Source organism: Trifolium pratense, linkage group LG3 (genome assembly GCF_020283565.1).
Source record: "Trifolium pratense cultivar HEN17-A07 linkage group LG3, ARS_RC_1.1, whole genome shotgun sequence".
In the NCBI taxonomy this organism is placed as follows: Eukaryota; Viridiplantae; Streptophyta; class Magnoliopsida; order Fabales; family Fabaceae; genus Trifolium; species Trifolium pratense.
In genome coordinates this window covers 49,114,472-49,131,208 of record NC_060061.1, presented here as the reverse complement: position 1 = coordinate 49,131,208, position 16,737 = coordinate 49,114,472, and the positions used below count along the sequence as shown (strand labels likewise).

General features: G+C 27.7%; 4 long non-coding RNA genes across 4 annotated transcripts; 2 read left to right on the top strand and 2 right to left on the bottom strand.

The window, feature by feature from the left end:
- The first annotated feature begins 907 nt into the window (after positions 1-907).
- LOC123917757 lies at positions 908-3,013 on the top strand. The gene is made up of 2 exons (XR_006812551.1): positions 908-1,251; positions 2,674-3,013. It is a non-coding gene; the product is annotated as an uncharacterized LOC123917757 (long non-coding RNA).
- A 31-nt stretch (positions 3,014-3,044) lies between these two features.
- Positions 3,045-3,766, bottom strand: LOC123917759. Its single transcript, XR_006812552.1, has 2 exons — positions 3,725-3,766; positions 3,045-3,166 (listed from the first exon to the last, which is right to left on the bottom strand). It is a non-coding gene; the product is annotated as an uncharacterized LOC123917759 (long non-coding RNA).
- A 1,516-nt stretch (positions 3,767-5,282) lies between these two features.
- LOC123917756 lies at positions 5,283-6,121 on the bottom strand. Its single transcript, XR_006812550.1, has 2 exons — positions 5,904-6,121; positions 5,283-5,741 (listed from the first exon to the last, which is right to left on the bottom strand). It is a non-coding gene; the product is annotated as an uncharacterized LOC123917756 (long non-coding RNA).
- Positions 6,122-6,301: 180 nt separating this feature from the next.
- On the top strand, positions 6,302-6,779 carry LOC123918050. Its single transcript, XR_006812683.1, has 2 exons — positions 6,302-6,531; positions 6,636-6,779. It is a non-coding gene; the product is annotated as an uncharacterized LOC123918050 (long non-coding RNA).
- The last annotated feature ends 9,958 nt before the right edge of the window (positions 6,780-16,737 follow it).

Sequence of the window (16,737 nt, the reverse complement as noted above, 5' to 3'; positions counted from 1 at the left end):
GATTCATTTCCCGAACCAAATATCCATTCAAAATCTATAATCTTATCGCTAAAGTTCGGAAACAAGAATCAAACATGTCCTTTATACACATCATCTATTACTTATTGTACTTCACTTTGTCTTCTTCATTTATACTCAACCTCATTTTCTCTCAAATAGTTTACGTTTTTAGTTGGATTTTGGGTCCAAAATTACATTGAATCTTTTCACAAAATATTTCTACACTCATTTCATGTCAAATATAAGGTAATTTGCAATTTGAACCAATCATTTTGTGCATTCATATTTTGAACATTCGTAATATATATTGATACAATTCAAATTCTTTATTTCAAAAAAGATGAGGTTCTATATTAACACAAAAAAAAGTGATTTATTGTTTTATCTACATATCTTTTTATGTTTCTTAAATATTTAAAAAAATTACAACTTTGTAACCAAAAAAAAAAATTACAACTTTACTAAAAATTTTGTATAAAAAGAGTAATACAGAAAAATATATTATAACTTTTTTTTTTATTTTGTATACCAAATTCATTTTTTTCCGTTGACATACTTCTTAAAAATGTTTCACTTATTATACCAAAAAATTAATCCGTGTTTAATATTTTAGAAGAAACTTTAAATAAAATAATGGTTTTTCTAGAAATATTTTATCATGGTGAAACAATTGTTTTGAAAGTAGCTTTTATGTATTTTTTTTTTTAAAATCCAAACAGTTTTTACTTTATCTTTAAAGTTATATTTTTTTACTTTAAGCTAAAAGTAACTTCCAGGCCGGTTGAAAAAAAATCAGGTCAAACGCAATTCGTTGACAATATAAATGACCACATGATGTAAGCAATATATTTGAGTGTATAGTATAATAATATTTTCTTTTCCTTTTGATTTACTTTTTCTATCATGAACGGTTAAAAAATAATAAAAATTTAGTACATAAATTGAATTATATGATTGGTAATTTTTTTATAGGACTTGTTTATGAATATAGTATAAACAAAAGGCATTGATGTATTTAAGAGTAATTTAATCACAATCATAATTTTAAAAAAGATATTTTACAACTCCTGAAGAGCCAAAAACTATATAATATTTGATTTGATGTAATGAGATATAAGATCTATGAATTATAAAGTGATAAAGTTATTTTTTACATGCAATTAAAGCAGGTAAATATGTTTGAAATTATCAAAAAATTTCATATTATATTTATTTTTCTTTCCATATTTCTTATTTCAACGAATGTAAATGGTAAGTCATTTTTTTTTCCTTTTCAAATTCTATTCCTTGCTTCTTATGCAATATATTATTCCAATTTAATATTTCGATTGGTTATAGTTGTAATTCACCACCAGTTTGTGTCGACAAGCATTGTTACTTACCTAAAGTACCGAGGTGTATCAATACCCGTTGTAAATGTGTTGACTTGAGGTTTTGGCAAGATGTGGATTAAACTATGATGCTTTAATTAGGTCCTGTACAAAAAATTTTGAATTTGAAATTTGGTTAGAAGTGAAAAGATGTCACATGCATTTGTGTCTTAGATGGTTTGGTTAGAAAAAACATTTTTCCATTCAAAATGAGACAAATGGCTCATGTGGCTTGGTTAGATTAACATTGCTGGTTTGAAAAAACACTTTTCCACTCACAATGCCCCAATTGGGTCATGTGACTTGGTTGGATTAGCAAATGGTGTATACATTAAATACTCTCATTTGGGACACATTACAACAAATTAAGTAAGGATATTTCGGAGTTAACGAGAAGAATAAATTTTCTTATATAGATTAGATTACCAAAAAATACTCCTTCATATATAAACACAAAAACATTTCATGCTAACAACAAACAGAAACGTGATTGTGACACCAACAATATATCCAACCCCCAACTAATCCCCTTCAAACAAACAACACAACACTAAAATAGTAATAAAGTAAACAACTTCATCATTGAATCGTAGCTTTTAGTTTCTCAATGGAAATTGAGTTTATGTGAATATAGGAGTAGGGTAGGACGACGCCGGTTATAGGTGGTTAGCCGTTGTCAGTTGCTTGGTGAATTGGTGGTGCCATGACGGTTGTGTACTGTTGGTGGTGTGTGGCATTGTAAATTCTTTCTGATTTCTCTTCACACGTTTCTATCCCTACTTTTATTCAAGTTTTCTAATTTTCTTTTTCCTATTTTGAAAGGTTATAAAATAATGAATGTTTACTGTTTAGTAAAAAAAATAATAATGAATTCTTATCATTGGTAAATTTTGTATGTGATATATTTATTAAGTGTGCTAAACGGGTAAACACCATACATAGATGTGTACTTAAAGTCATTTAATAATGATTCTAATTTTTTTGAAGGATTTTTACAACTCTATAAGAGACGACAACTATTTAATTGGTGTAAGGAGATAATGATATCTATAATATTTTTGTTTAAGCATAATGATATTTTATACATCATAAAGTGATAAAGCTATTTGTTACATATAAAGGGAGACAATATGTGTGAAATTGTCAAGTTTGTTGTTATGATAGTCTTTTTTTCTGCATTTTTTTATTTCAACAAACATAATTTTTAAGCCAGTTTTTATCTTTTAAAGTTTTCTTCTTTACTTATTATCGAATACATTGTCTCATTTCAGTTATATTTTTTTCTTCTCTTTTTTCATTACAGCGTATCATAGATGTAACCGAGACGTTGATTGTAAAGAAAGATATTGTCGCAGGCCTCGTGAACCAAGGTGTATACTTCACCAATGTAGATGTGTTGAAGTTGAATTAATGTTTGATTAGATTATGTTCCCACACACTTCAATATTTAATGTAAGACCCAAAAGAGTACACGAATGTCATATATGCTAGAATATTCCGTGAGTTGTCATTTCGATATTTAGCTTGTATCCAATAATTTTTTTTTTTTTCTTTTTCTAATTTCAATAATCTTATAGTTTGTTCTTGTACTATAAATTGACTCTATTGAAATAAAGCAAAAAATAGTATCATTTAGATTGTTTTCTTCTATTTTTATTTGTGATCCACTCCATGTAACAAAAACCAGTACATTAATATTTAACATGAGAACATCAATATAATGGATATCTGACCAATCGATCAACAACTATTAGCAATCTACCACATAATCAGCTTCATCCGACAGTTATATTAACCTATATTTGCTTGTGATAAGTTGAACAATATGAAACACAGTAGTGAGTACAAATAGAAAATATATAGGATATGTAAAAGGAAGATTTCTGAATTTTCTAGCATGATAGCCGACCAACTAATAACATACAAGCAAACAGGAGCAACTAGATACATTAAAATATGGTAAATAAGATTTTACCCCTGCAAAATAGGCTAGTTTTGGTTTATGCCCCGTAAAAAAAAAAAAAGATTAATCCCTTGTAATGTGAAGATTCTCTGGTTTACCCCCCTTATGGAAAATGTTCACTTAACATTCCGTCTTTTTTCCCCTGTAATGTTAGCGAGTTTTGGTTTACTCCTCTGACAGACCATGCCACGTCATCAATTTTGTGGAATCTTAGGTCAACATTTTTCATGAGGGGGGTAAACCAGAGAATCTTTTTCATATTACAGGGGGTAATCCATTTATTTTATTGCAAGGGGATAAATCAAACTCGCTGATGACAGTCAATTATATGTTTTTAGTAGTAATTTAGGGTAGTTTTATTAGCAATTGAAGCCCAAAAGCAAGCAAATACCTGGAAAAGTGAAGATACTTGGCCCAGAAGCAAGAAAAGTGAAAAAATGTAATAAACAACGCAAGCCATCGTACCTACGATGAGATCCAGCGTGGCGAGATGAGAAGACGGTTTAAATTGAAGAAAATCTGCAACAAATCTTTCCCATCATACCACGATGACTTGTCATCGTGGCACGATAGAGGCGGTTGAAGAAAACAGAAAATGTGGAGTAAATCTTTCATCGTACCACGATACAATCCATTGTGGCCACGATGAGGCAAAATTACACGCCATCGTGGCCACGATGGGTGCGATGGACGCGCAAAAAAACCCAAAACCCAGCTGAAAAACTATAAATAGAGCCCGTCTCAATTCCCTCTAACAACACAGACAGCGTGGTTATCGATACAAACGGATCAATGATGTAGACACCCTCCTATGAAACTAAGATTCACTCTTGCTTAAAAGCTTACGAGCAAATCACACACACCTTAAAAACTAACTCTGTACTTCAAAGCTTAGGAGAAGTTCACAATTACAACTCAATAAACTCAGGTCCTAAGCTTGCATCAATGAGATACAAGAAAGGCTCACAATTAACAATTAACACTCTAAAACCCCAAGACTCACGCTTTGGAATAACTCGGTTTTAGATGCTCAGAACCATATGCTTGTCTTCCTATTTATAGCAGTGAAATAGCTTGGGCTCCAAGTCAAAATTAGGTCTCCAAAACCTTGCAGCAGCAGACATATTTTTGAATCAAATAATATATTTTGTAAAGTTATTACATTCCTTTAGAAAATAGAACTAGAATTCGGCTGCCTTCAGAAACTAATTGACCATGTGCACCTTGTTGTATAAGTAACCACGAAATAATTCTTCAAACAAATCTTCAAAAGATTGAATATAAAATAATAACGCTAGCTGGCGCGCAGTCAGATCACACAGGTGTTGTTTCAATATGTGTGTACATCTGTCTCAACACTTAATGTAAGCACATATTTCTCAACACTTTAGCTAAAAGATATTTTTACAAAATGTAGACAACATACAAAAATCCAACACCTTCAAACAAACAACACAACACTAAAATAGTAAAATTGTAAACAACAAACTCATATCCTCCTTGTGATTTTTAGTTTCTCAATGGAGAATGAGTTGATGTGACTATAGAAGCAGTGTCTAGGGCGACGCCGGTTATAGGTGGTTGGCCGTCATCTGTTGCTGAGTGAACATGTGGTCCCATGATAGTAGTGTAGTGGTGGTGTGTATCATGTTAATTTATTTTATTTTTTTTTAAACTCCATATCCGGTCTTAGGATCGACTAATTTGAGGGGACCAATTTTACTGTCCATTTGCGGAGAAAAGTGATTTTCTAAGGTGGAAAATGAACAAATGAATTTCTCAGGAAAAATAGAACAGAAAGGGTAATGGAAAATGAAGATTGAGAAAAAATTAAATTTTCTCGAGAAAATTGCAGCGGAAAATTTTCAAGTTAATAGGAGAATATTTCACATTAATCACATAAGGTAATAACTATGATTTTTTTTTATTGGCAAATAGATAAATATATATATAACGGTTAAAACAGTCAGAGTATAGTGTAGGAGTACCAGAAATACTCAAAAACAAAATAAAAATTTACAAAAGGAACACCAGAAAGGACTCCCGGAAAGCAACAAACCACCAAAACCACTCGGAGCAGCCATCAAAAAGGGGGAAGGGAAAAGCCAACAAAGAGCGGACACCTCAAGAGATACAACTCAACAGGAACCAGAAGCATTCCGACACCGCATCATCACCTTGCTTTATTGGACCAACACAAGATAGGTTGAACCTCCCACTCGTGAAAAGAGCAGGGGCTATCAAGGTTTTTACCTAGAAACCATTTTCAGGATGAGACTTTCACCCTATCAACGAGATTATCAATCGTTGGAGTCCCACCCGGCAAAGATAATATCATTCCGGGAGGTCCAGATAGACCACACAACACAGACCACACAACATCATGCCACATAAGAAACATACCTAACCTAAATGAATGAATGAATGAATGAAGTGTACAATCTTTCACATTATTATTAACTTGAATTTGTGACATAAACCTAAGGTTAGTAGAAGATAGTATAGTTTAAGTTTTGAAACAAGTATGAACAAGATAATTAGCAATAGTAGTTAGTTTGATATTAACCAACCTGTTCTTCAAGTTTGATATGCTTGGAGAATAACTTGACAGCACTGCATTGTTTAGTAATGGAACGAAAGCCTTTTAAAAGGTGAATGGATCTTAAAGCAGAGTAAGAGATTATAAGAACTGAGGGGCTATCGGGAGGGATTTTACCGCCGCCGCCGCCGAGTTCACTTTCACAAGCAAGTTTGTTCTCTCAAACTAGATCTTTTGCATAAAAAATTATTTTCCAACAATATTATTCAAATGTTTTGAGATACCTTTTGCCATCTTCAAAGGTTATAAAATAATAGAAATTTAATAAAAAATAATAATAAATTTACATATGATTGATAAGTTTTTATGAGACCTCTTTATTTAGTATGTTAAATAAAGGGACAAACAAAACATATTGATGTACTTAATAGTCATTTAATAAAGTTTTAATTTTATGAAGGGTCATAAGAGCTAAAAGAAAACTATTTAATTGATGTATGGAGAGATAATGATATTTATAAATTATAATGTGATAAAGCTACTATTAGTCAAAAAAAGAAGCCATTATACAAAGGGTGGAAATATGACTAAAATTCTTAATTTTGTATATGTCATGAGTATCATTCTTTCCATATTTATTGTTTCAATGAACGTGAATGGTAAACCATTTTTTTTTTCTTTTCAAATTCCCTTCTTTATTTCTTACACAATATATTATCCCAGTTTAATTACATTCTTCTATTTTCTTTTTTCATTACAACAGGTCTTGAATGTAGAAATGATTATGAATGTCTAAACAAACGTTGTACAGTTCCTTTTGAACCGAGGTGTATATTTTATAGATGTAAATGTATTCAAAATAATTTTGATTTCTTTTGAATAAAAATACTTACCCACTATGTACCAATATATATATATATATATATATATATATATATATATATATATCCAAAAAAAAATATGTACCCACTTGATTTGCATTTAATGTCGGACTAAATATACACACGAACGCCCTTCTAGGATATCCATGAGTTTTCAGTTAATTGTTTTTTTTGTAATGATGGAAATAAAATTAAATAAGTTATATCTATGTCTTTAATTTAACATTTAAATTGAAAAAGAAAATTAGGTTACTTCTTATATATATATATATATATATATATATATATATATATATATATATATATATATATATATATATATATATATATATATATATATATATATATATATATATATATATATATATATATATATATATTGCTTTTAATAGATATGAAAAACAAAAACTATGCAGATCTTTATTTATTATTTATTTTGGTGTATCGTCTTCAAGTTAGAATATTCTTCTACCGGTCTCTTGTTTAATTTCCTTATTCCGTAGAGAAATGTGTTATTAATCATTTCAAAATAAAACTTGTATAACTAAAGTTAATATGATTGCATGATTTAAAACTAAAAACTATTCTCACTATTTCATAAAAGCATAGCAGAAGATCGAATTATATAATCTCAAAACCTAATCAAATATTAATTAATAAGGTCTCTATACAAGACGAACAGAGATCAATAAAATATATTGTTGATCCTCTTACCAAAAAAATATATATATATTGTTGATCCCTCTAAACAAAAACCTTTCATTTTTAGTACATTCCACTATTTTTTATTCCCGAACTTTAATCCCTTAAGATTGCATTGATGGATCAGCTAGCAAAGATGGTGAGCTTGATCTAGATCCCGTGCTCTCATATTGTTGATGATTCAAAATTATATATAGAAACTTAACAATAATATGTAAATTAAATTGTTTCAATATATATATATATATATATATATATATATATATATATATATATATATATATATATATATATATATATATATATATATATATATATTCCTACCAACCCCGATACTCTACATATAAAATACAATGTTCCTACCAACTATGCAAGTATCATTAGATAGATCTTATGTTATGTTTCATATACCGACTAGTGTAATCACTTTTAGCAAGCCATAACTTGACCCTTTTAATAAGCTATTTTCATCACCCTTGTTAATCTCTTCACCGTGATTTTCAATTAACAAGCAATATCCCTAATTGGTTCCTGTCCTGCTGTTAAAACCATGATCTTTAAATTGTCGATTGCAGTCTTGGGATGCTCGGTGCACCCACACTGTATAAAAATTTGGAGTAGTCAAGACATCGGTGTCTTGGGAAAAACATGCATAGAGAAAATAAAAGAATACAATGACAATTGACAACACAAGCATATAATCAGGGACGTCTCCGGGTTTTAGGAGGCTCTGTGCAAAATATAAAAGTGACTCCTTAATATAAAAAATTTATTTATTTTTTTAAAAAACTGTCGATTTAAATTACGTATAATATAAAAAAATCAGTTGTTGGGAAAAACAGGCATAGAAAAAATAAAAGAATAAAATCACAACACAAGAATATAACGTGGAAACTCCAAACCGGAGAAAAAATCACGGCCGTTGTCAAAACCGCACAGTACACCTACACTCTCCAAAACAAATACATAACTATATCTCACAACACTCTAATAAAAAATTACAACAGAAAAACAAAAAAGTCGGATATAAGTTTAAAGTGCACTGACTGGTGCATTGAAACAAGGAAACTGAGGTCTCTATATATATAGCATTGAGCTCCGGCACCATCCACTTTTCTAAGCAATGCGGGACTTCTTCAATATAATTGTCTTGACCTTTCTTTTCTTCATTAACAATGTGGGACTTACATTGCAATCAATCCCAACATGGCGGTGGTAGCAGTAGCGACAAAGAGTTTTCTTCGGCCGTTTTAGATTTTCTATAAGTTAATTGAGACTTATATTGCCTAGGTGCGGGTACGTTAAGGTGCCCGATACTGGTACTGGTACGATGTATACAACATTTTTAGACAAACTAATGTACGTATGCAGAGCCGGCCTGCACACATGTGCGGCAAGTGCGACGGCATCAGGCCTCAAAATTTTGAGGGTCTCAACTCAAAATTTTGATGTCCTATAATATTACTTATATATTATTTATACCCATAAAATATCAGATGTATATTAATAGGTTAAATTTTAGGTCCTAAAATAATAGTTATATATTATTAATGTTCATAAAATATCATATGAGTGTCAATAGATTAGTTATCTATACTCGGAAATATAGTTCTAGTCCATTTTAATCTTTGCATAAAATTTAATCTTAGATTAAGATGTTCCTTTTTGACGTTATATACAAAGATAATTATTTTGTATTTCTTGTTCTATTTGATTTAATGCAATTGGTTTAATATTGATAATTTATATGATTACAAGAATAAAAATGATTTTTTTTTATATTATATACAATTTAAATCGGTAATTTTTTTAAAAAAAAAAAAATATTAAGGGGCCACTTTTAAATTTTGCACAGAGTCTCCTAAAACTCAGAGACGCCCCTGCGTGTATGGGCATAAATTAAGGTAACGATATATACTCGGTACTGGTACGGGTACGTACCCGATACTGGTACTCTCCCTCAAATGTAGTACCGATATATCATAGATTGAGACACATGCATTAACATTTTGATTATTTATTTATATATTAAAAATTTGAGGAACTAATTTTATATTAATTGTTTGTTTTTAGTATTTGACAAGTTATATTATTGGTTATTTTTCGTAAAAAAAAAAGCTATTGGTTATTTAAATTATTTCAGTAACTCTTACATTTTTGAAATATTTTTTTTTTAATTTATTAAAGGTGAACACTTCGGTACACATATTATGTGGATGTGTACCGATACACCGCTGATGTGGTTAACAAATGGCAATCATTTATTGCAGATTTTATTTCTTTATTAGGTTTTCTACATATATTTTTTTTACACAAAATTTCTATATTAAACATTACTTTTTAATATTTACAAGGTGAATTCTTCGGTACACTTATTATGTGGATGTGTACCGGTACATCGCTGATGTGGTTAACAAGTGGCAGACATTTAATGCAGATTTTGTTTCTTTATTAAATTTTCTATATTAAACACTATTTTATAATATTTGCAAATATATCCTTAACATAAATATAACAATCAATTTTGTTCCACAATATAAATCAAATCTTTTAACCAAGATTTTCACGTTTTTTAAAACAATTATTTTAACAAGATTAAAATATTTTGATATTATTATAATATCCTATCAAATAATATGATATTAGTATTTTAACAACATATGGTATTATTTTCTTTTCAAAAACATGTAAGATTTTAACAACTTATTATTATTATTATTATTATTATTATTATTATTATTATTATTATTATTATTATTGTTGTTGTTGTTGTTGTTGTTGTGGTTGTTGTTGTTGGATCCAACTATGATTTTAATATATTTCAATATTATTAACTTTCAATTTTTGTTTTAATGTTATTGGTTATTAATACATATAATTATTAAAATGCATTTATTTATTTATTTTGCACAAAAAAATTTATAATTTATAATGTGTATATATTTTATTGTAATACTATTAATACTAGTATAACTTACCCGTGCTATCGCCCGGGTTAATGTTCTATGAAAAATATAGATCATTTTTTTTCACACATGAAAAATATGGATTATTAAAATTTTAATATTGTGATTTTTTTTAATTATTTGTAAAATTAATTTTATATTTAATGTAATAATTTATTTAAATATGATAAATGATCCAAATTTTGGAGATTTTAAGGAGAAATGGTAGAACGGAGAGTGATACTCCACTCCTCGTTCCCAACCCACATGTTCGTATATTTGTTCTTTTATTTTCATAAAAAAAAGTCATTAAGCAAAAACTAATCTAACGGTTAATATATATTAGTTTTTAATCGTCATCTCTCTCCTTTAGACATTTGTTTTCTTCTGGAGTATTTTAGTCCATGCCCCCGTGTGAAAAAATTTCACATTTGTGTAATGAACAGTAGAATTATTTGTCATTTGTTTGACACAAAAAAATTTTATATCATTTTTTTTATGCATATCTCATTTGTTAATGATGCAAATTTTTAAAAATTTATCTATTTGTTTATCTTACAATGATGTTTGGAAAATAAAAACAAAGTAATACATGATATTATTACTTTTAATTCTTTCTTTTTTTATATATAAAATCATTGTTACTTTCCTTACTTTCAATTGATATTTATCGTATTTTTTATATAATAAAATCTACAAATGTATGTCCCACCCCGTGTAAGTTATTTTTTGCTTAATACCTCCAAGTAGATTATTTTTTTATCAATACCCCCTATTGTAATATTATGTTTGGTATAAATCACTATGTAACTTTTTTTTATTAATAAAATAATAAAATAAAATAGAAAAATAATCTATGAAGTCAATTACTTCATTCATTTTATATTTCAGACAATCACACCATTTTCTCTGTTCGATAAGTATGAAGTTTAAGAATAACTTTTTTTGTGAACAATTAAATTACTATTTTTATTTTTTTTATATTCCTTTTAAGGTAAGTATTTTTGTTCAGTGAAGGTGAGAAGAGAAAATAGAGAAGGGGCGCTGAGACACTAAATGACCCTCACTCTTACATGTTGACCCGTATATATAGAAACTATAGTAGATTTTTGGTCCTTAATTTTTGAAATTTCCATACATTTCAGCATTGATTTAATTTAATCAATATATATTCCAAAAATGAGTTGGTCAATAATCAAAAGTTTCCATATGTAAAATTTCAATTGTATCAAAATATTAATATATAGACATTTGTTCATAAAACCTGATTGAACAATTTCTATATTTATAATTGAGCACTAATGACTAAAGGAAAAAACATAGAAGAATGACATATCAGCAAAATGAATTGAGGATTGTCACGTGAGATTTTGACCGGTAAATGAAATGAGAGGACGCCACCTAAGAGAATGATGAATGAGAGGATGCCACATTGGATTAATAAAAATTAAAGTTCATAAGAAAGTGACACGTAGATTTGTTTCCTTGAGAAAAAACTCTTAAACATATAAATAATAGATTTAGTCATTTGTAATACTCTATATGGGCATCAAATTCGGATTAGCAGGTATATAATTGTTTTTTGTCTCTGCAAAATTACTAAATTTAATTTGTCTTCTTCATAAATGAATATCATGTTTTTATCCCTACAAAATATCTATGCATGCAATTTTAGTCATGTTGTTAAGTTGATGTATAGTTATGATAATTTTGCAAATTTATATATAGAGTATTATAAAAAGTTTGTCCAAAAATAAGGAGCTCAAAATTTGATTTTTAGGTCAAATTAAATATTCTTTACTTTTATTTTGATATTTTGATTTAGAAAATTCATATTTAATTCATCTCATTTTGAAAAATACAAAAGTTTTGTAAATGAACTTTTTGTATTATTTCAATTAGGTCAAGTTGAACCACTTACGCAAATAAATAAACTCTTATGTATTATTCACAAGCTTGTCAAAGTATTTATGAAAAAATAACTTATGAAGATACAATTTTTGTTAGGTAAAACTTATAAATTAATATAAAAGTTTACTTATTTGTATAAAATATTTGTTATAAGCTAAAAAATAAAAGCAAAATAAAATTTGGTCCATGAGGTATTCTTAAGTAATGGTTAGTTCAGTTGGTTGAGATTTGACCATTATTTATTTGTACAAGTTATTTTTTATTTTGTTTCAAAAACAAACAAAAAAAAGAGTTATTTTTTATAAACTAAAAAATAAGTTAATTTAAATAGGCCCTTAAAAGATCGAAATTTTCTAAAGATTAAAAATTTATGAAAAAATAAAAAGTAAAATAAAAATTGGCCCATGAGTATTAGAAACCATGGTCATACATTAACAAAGCATACATCTTACCAACAAGAAAAATGATCATCTTGTTAATCACATATGTTTGTCTTTATATTATATTAATGTTTTGTTTTATATTGTTTAATAAAACATAAAACCTAATATTAAAACAACGTCCTAACTTTATTCCCTAATGTCATTTATGTATGCGCTGTTTTGTTTGAAGCTACTCACGAGCTAGACTCATCAAGACCCAATTTGGTCTGATATACTTGAAAGGATTAGGTACGTAGATACCCCATGTTTATGGTAGTAGTTGTTGGTGTTTTTGGTCTTTCCTATGCTTGTGGGACTCGGCCCCATTGACTGATCATCCTTTGATCCGGCGTTCAATTAGTTCTGGGTTACTTTAACAATATTTGATTTGTCAGAGGTTGATGCAAAGTTCCCACTTTGTCGGGTCTATCTCAATAATTGTATCATTTCATGATTTCAAACTATTTAGTTTGAAATAGTCATCATCACTTGTTGCTTGTAGTAGGGAGTAGTTGGTACGTGTGTCGTTCCATGCTGACGGTTGGTTCATCGCCTTAATAGATACTAGGGACTTCTATTTTGTCTTATAGGATTAGATAAGAGTTTGTATGCTTCATTGTTCTACGTTTATTTACTTAGGGTAAGACCTAGTCCCCACTTGTAATTATCTTATTTTTCTTCTTTTTAATAATAAAATGAGCTATAAGTGGAAGACAGAAAATGATAGGGGTGCCAACATTGTTGGGATATCTATTCCTACCTTGATATATAGAATCATTTAATTTATAACAAAAAAAAAAGAAAAAAAGAAGAAGTTCTTAGTGATTATAAATATAAAAAAACACACAAGACAAATATTTATCACTGATACATAAAAAAATTGAATAAATATTTATCATTAATAATTATAATTTATTAACAAAATCAAACACGAGACATATAATTATCAAAAATCAATAAGTTAAATTTATTAACATATTAAAATCATAGTAAAAATCAAAAAGTTCATACGAATGCACGAACTTTTAAACAAGTTAAAATATTAAAATCATATTTTATTTATAGAATATTAAAACATTAGTTAGATCCAATAATAATAATACTTGACAAAAAAAAATCATACGTTATTTTTTTTAAAGAAAATACCATATGTTTTTAAAATACTAAAATCATATTATAATATTATTATAATATTACATTATTTGTATCTTGTTAAAAAAAAGTTGAAAAATCTAGGTTGAAAGATTTGATGCATACTTTGATTTATTGTGGAAGATGATTGATGATTATATTTATGTGAATGATACATTTGTAAATAGGTGAACACTTCGGTACACATATTATGTGGATGTGTACCGATACACCGCTGATGTGGTTAACAAATGGCAATCATTTATTGCAGATTTTATTTCTTTATTAGGTTTTCTACATATATTTTTTTTACACAAAATTTCTATATTAAACATTACTTTTTAATATTTACAAATGTATCATTCACATAAATATAATCATCAATCATCTTCCACAATAAATCAAAGTATGCATCAAATCTTTCAACCTAGATTTTTCAACTTTTTTTTAACAAGATACAAATAATGTAATATTATAATAATATTATAATATGATTTTAGTATTTTAAAAACATATGGTATTTTCTTTAAAAAAAATAACGTATGATTTTTTTTTGTCAAGTATTATTATTATTGGATCTAACTAATGTTTTAATATTCTATAAATAAAATATGATTTTAATATTTTAACTTGTTTAAAAGTTCGTGCATTCGTATGAACTTTTTGATTTTTACTATGATTTTAATATGTTAATAAATTTAACTTATTGATTTTTGATAATTATATGTCTCGTGTTTGATTTTGTTAATAAATTATAATTATTAATGATAAATATTTATTCAATTTTTTTATGTATCAGTGATAAATATTTGTCTTGTGTGTTTTTTTATATTTATAATCACTAAGAACTTCTTCTTTTTTTCTTTTTTTTTTGTTATAAATTAAATGATTCTATATATCAAGGTAGGAATAGATATCCCAACAATGTTGGCACCCCTATCATTTTCTGTCTTCCACTTATAGCTCATTTTATTATTAAAAAGAAGAAAAATAAGATAATTACAAGTGGGGACTAGGTCTTACCCTAAGTAAATAAACGTAGAACAATGAAGCATACAAACTCTTATCTAATCCTATAAGACAAAATAGAAGTCCCTAGTATCTATTAAGGCGATGAACCAACCGTCAGCATGGAACGACACACGTACCAACTACTCCCTACTACAAGCAACAAGTGATGATGACTATTTCAAACTAAATAGTTTGAAATCATGAAATGATACAATTATTGAGATAGACCCGACAAAGTGGGAACTTTGCATCAACCTCTGACAAATCAAATATTGTTAAAGTAACCCAGAACTAATTGAACGCCGGATCAAAGGATGATCAGTCAATGGGGCCGAGTCCCACAAGCATAGGAAAGACCAAAAACACCAACAACTACTACCATAAACATGGGGTATCTACGTACCTAATCCTTTCAAGTATATCAGACCAAATTGGGTCTTGATGAGTCTAGCTCGTGAGTAGCTTCAAACAAAACAGCGCATACATAAATGACATTAGGGAATAAAGTTAGGACGTTGTTTTAATATTAGGTTTTATGTTTTATTAAACAATATAAAACAAAACATTAATATAATATAAAGACAAACATATGTGATTAACAAGATGATCATTTTTCTTGTTGGTAAGATGTATGCTTTGTTAATGTATGACCATGGTTTCTAATACTCATGGGCCAATTTTTATTTTACTTTTTATTTTTTCATAAATTTTTAATCTTTAGAAAATTTCGATCTTTTAAGGGCCTATTTAAATTAACTTATTTTTTAGTTTATAAAAAATAACTCTTTTTTTTGTTTGTTTTTGAAACAAAATAAAAAATAACTTGTACAAATAAATAATGGTCAAATCTCAACCAACTGAACTAACCATTACTTAAGAATACCTCATGGACCAAATTTTATTTTGCTTTTATTTTTTAGCTTATAACAAATATTTTATACAAATAAGTAAACTTTTATATTAATTTATAAGTTTTACCTAACAAAAATTGTATCTTCATAAGTTATTTTTTCATAAATACTTTGACAAGCTTGTGAATAATACATAAGAGTTTATTTATTTGCGTAAGTGGTTCAACTTGACCTAATTGAAATAATACAAAAAGTTCATTTACAAAACTTTTGTATTTTTCAAAATGAGATGAATTAAATATGAATTTTCTAAATCAAAATATCAAAATAAAAGTAAAGAATATTTAATTTGACCTAAAAATCAAATTTTGAGCTCCTTATTTTTGGACAAACTTTTTATAATACTCTATATATAAATTTGCAAAATTATCATAACTATACATCAACTTAACAACATGACTAAAATTGCATGCATAGATATTTTGTAGGGATAAAAACATGATATTCATTTATGAAGAAGACAAATTAAATTTAGTAATTTTGCAGAGACAAAAAACAATTATATACCTGCTAATCCGAATTTGATGCCCATATAGAGTATTACAAATGACTAAATCTATTATTTATATGTTTAAGAGTTTTTTCTCAAGGAAACAAATCTACGTGTCACTTTCTTATGAACTTTAATTTTTATTAATCCAATGTGGCATCCTCTCATTCATCATTCTCTTAGGTGGCGTCCTCTCATTTCATTTACCGGTCAAAATCTCACGTGACAATCCTCAATTCATTTTGCTGATATGTCATTCTTCTATGTTTTTTCCTTTAGTCATTAGTGCTCAATTATAAATATAGAAATTGTTCAATCAGGTTTTATGAACAAATGTCTATATATTAATATTTTGATACAATTGAAATTTTACATATGGAAACTTTTGATTATTGACCAACTCATTTTTGGAATATATATTGATTAAATTAAATCAATGCTGAAATGTATGGAAATTTCAA